General features: G+C 49.1%; 1 pseudogene; it reads left to right on the forward strand.

Moving 5' to 3' along the window:
* The first annotated feature begins 352 nt into the window (after positions 1-352).
* On the forward strand, positions 353-1,288 carry LOC140374583 (parkin coregulated gene protein homolog pseudogene; annotated as a pseudogene).
* Positions 1,289-3,764: the final 2,476 nt, after the last annotated feature.

The raw sequence follows: 3,764 nt of genomic DNA on the forward strand, positions 1-3,764 counted from the left end.
CAGCTCTGGAAAAAAGATGGTAGGAATCTGAAGAATGAAGAATAAAGTCTAAAGCATTAAGTGTGGCGGTAACGTAACACTTGGATACCAACCGCCATAAAACAACAACAACAACAACAGCATAAAACACATACGGTTGGACTGCACAAATGGGAGGCAGGGGGAGTCTAAAGATGTCTAAAAAATAAAGTCTAAAGAATAAAGTCTACAGTAGGTGGCAGTAATGTAACATATGGATACTAAGTGCCATAAAACACCAAAGAAGAAGAAAGAAGAACACTCACATTACGATTATCTCATGAAGTTGTCACGTTTGTGTTTTTTAAATGATTTTTAAATGATTTTATCTAGTTGTTTTTGAATAGTTAAAGACATGCCGAAACACAAGGCGGACATGACAACGTTGGGATTCACCACAAAGTCGACGATGAAGAACTCTGAGGTGATCGGACCTCCTGTGGCTGGTGCTTTCCGGGAGCGTCCGCCCAAACCGACCTTGTTTCGGAAGTTCTACGAGCACGGCAATTTCCCCATAGCGCTGAAGCACGACCCCAAAGGCAAATGTATTGCGTGGAAAGTCAATATAAATAACCTGGACTATCATCTCTACCTGCCGCTGTTTTTCGACGGGCTTTGCGAGACCGTGTACCCGTATGAGTTTTTTGCTCGGCAGGGGATCCATGACATGTTGGAGCACGGAGGTCCCAAGATTCAACCCGTCATCCCGAGGCTCATCACCCCGATCCGCAACGCTTTAAACACGAGGAACCATCAAATCATCTGCACCACCTTAAAAGTCATTCAACACCTTGTGGTGGCCGGGGAGAGGATAGGAGAGTCTCTGGTGCCGTATTACAGACAGATCCTTCCCATTTTTAACATCTTCAAGTCCATGAACATAAACTCCGGGGACGGGATTGACTACAGCCAGCAGAAGAGGCAGAACGTGGGGGACCTGATCCAGGAGACTCTGGAGGTGCTGGAGCGCTACGGAGGAAAGGTGGCCTTCATAAACATCAAGTACATGGTGCCCACCTACGAGTCGTGCATGATCGCGGGGATAGTGAAAACTGCATGGATGCCCAGTCATCAATTGTCCTCCAGGTACGGCCGATCGCAGCAGCTTTGTGAGTCCAAATCTCGGCTCCAACATTGTCCTGGAGGTCCTCCCAATTCTCCTTCTCTAACGCAGCCTAAATGCCTTCCAAGCCTAAGTACAATACATGAACAGGCCGATGAAGAATGTCAATCTGGAAACAATGGGCCAAACTCGGCAGGAGGAAGTTGATGACAAAGTCGTCAAACAACTGCAAGAGATAAAGGGGCAGTTTGAGAGTGAGAGAGAAGTGTTTAGAGGATTCTGATGAATATTTTTAATATATATATATTTCTAATTAACAATGAGACACCGCAGCTAATGATTTTTAACCAAAACATCCACATTGGTCCATGAATGTTCATGAAACTGTAGAGCTGCTGGTCAAAGCCTTTTCAGCAGGACCGACTGAAAGTGTGAACTCCTGCACGCCTCATGATCACACATCATATGGAGTGCGGGGTGAGTCCACATGTTTCCACAGTTACAGTCACTTTGCTCAGAAGTGTCATGACTGCAGCTTGACATGTTTGACATGTTTTGACATGTTTAAACTGCACAAAGGCATGAGGCAATCAGCTGAATAATCACGCGTCATAAGGCGCTGATTATCACGCGTCATAAGGCGCTGATTATCACGCGTCATAAGGCGCTGATTATCACGCGTCATAAGGCGCTGGTACAGCTGGCAGCCCGGTGTAAACGCTCTCTCTTCTTTCTCACACTTATTGTGCTTTATCTCCTATATTTTGTAAATATAGTTAGTATATTTTTTCTATTTTACTGTACGATAGGGACACGCGCTGGAATAGTTTTTTAATTCAACTGTTTTTGACTTTTTTCGGCTGGATTTGAGCGTTTTTCGTTGCGTTCGTTGTGTTGTTGTGACGTGAGCTAGCTCCGAGCGAGCCCACCAGCCCCTCCCCGCGCCCTCCGGCCGCGCTAAAGTACGGCGTGTCGTCGGTACACGTTTATGTACACGTTTATATGAAAGGGGAACTTCACGAACGATCGGGACACACACTGGAATCGCTTTAAATTAACTTGTTTTGACTTTATTCGGCTGGATTGAGTGTTTTCGTCGTGTCGTTGCGATGTGTTTTGGCTCTGAGTCCCCCGGCTCTGGCCCCGCCCCCCGCCCGGCGCCGTACCGCGTTTACACAAAGGAGGAACTCATGAAACTGCGGAGAACAGTCGTCTTACCCGGAGATCGTCACGTTATCCCGGCGGACATCCTAAGGAAAACGCAACAAGGCAGACGGGCTGGACGTAAACTCCGAGAGAAGAGAGGGACAAACAGGAAGTCGGTTCCCGCCGTAGTCATGGGTAACGTGAGGTCCCTTCAAAATAAAATGACGGAAATAGCGAGCCTCATGCGGTCCCAGAGGGACAGCAGCGTCTTGATTTTCACAGAGACCTGGTTAACAGCAGAAATGCCAGACTCTATTGTAGGTTTGGACAATTTTCATCTGCTGCGGGCGGACAGAACGAGAGAATGCGGGAAGAAAAGAGGTGGAGGTCTGGCGGTGTATGTGAACACGAGCTGGTCCAAAACCGAACACTGCACAGTGAGGGAGCAGCTATGTAACAAGGATATTGAACTATTGGCTATTGGCATGAGGCCATATTATCTGCCCCGGGAGTTCTCACATGTGATTTTGATCGCAGTCTATGTGGCCCCGTCTGCCAATGCTGAAGATGCTTGTGAAGCACTGCTCTCCTGCACTTGTAGGCTGCAAACACAGCATCCACAGGCTCTCTTCCTCGTCTCTGGTGACTTTAACCACGCTTCTCCCTCTTCTGTTCTACCAACATACACCCAGTATGTTACCTGCCCCACCAGAGAGAATAGAACATTGGACTTGTTTTTTGCCAACACCAAGGAGGCTTATTCTTCTTCCCCCCTCCCTCCCCTGGGTAGCTCGGACCACAACCTTGTACATCTGAGGCCTGTGTATGAACCCATCGTGCGCAGGCAGCCTGTGGTGTCCCGTGAGGTGAGGATGTGGTCTGCTGAGAGCGAGGAGGCTCTGAGGGACTGCTTCAGCACCACAGTCTGGACTGAGCTTTATGACCCACATGGGGAGGACATCAACACCATCACAGAGTGCATCACGGACTACATCAACTTCTGTTTTGAGAACATTGTTCCCTCCCGGACGGTGCTGTGTTTTCCAAACAACAAGCCATGGATTAACCGTGAACTGAAGGCTCTGCTGAAGGAGAAGAAGAGAGCCTTCAGGTCAGGGAACAAGGAGGAGCTGAGGACTGTGCAGAAGGAGCTGAGGAGGAAGATCAGGCAGGCTGAGGCCGGCTACAAGAGGAGGATGGAGGAGCAGCTGCAGCAAAAGAACATTCAGGGAGTGTGGAGGAGCCTGAAAACCATCTCGGGCTTCAAAATCCCCCCTGCCCAGACAGGGGGATCTACAGTGGGTGAATGATTTAAATGCTCACTTCTTGAGGTTTGATCGGTCACCCGCCCCTCCCCCTGCACAGCTGCATGCTCCCTCTTCCACAGCTGGACAATGCCCTGCATCTGTTCCTCTTCGCTTATCTGCCCCGGACCATCAGCTCCCCACTTCGCCTGGACTCACCCATCCCTCCAGCACACAGTCCCCCTGCCAACCACTGACTGTCACAGCAGCACAGGTGAGGAGTGAGCTGAAGA

This window comes from Eucyclogobius newberryi, unplaced genomic scaffold, assembly GCF_026437365.1.
Source record: "Eucyclogobius newberryi isolate DKJ021-1_F unplaced genomic scaffold, fEucNew1.0.hap1 SCAF_3, whole genome shotgun sequence".
Classification (NCBI taxonomy): Eukaryota; Metazoa; Chordata; class Actinopteri; order Gobiiformes; family Gobiidae; genus Eucyclogobius; species Eucyclogobius newberryi.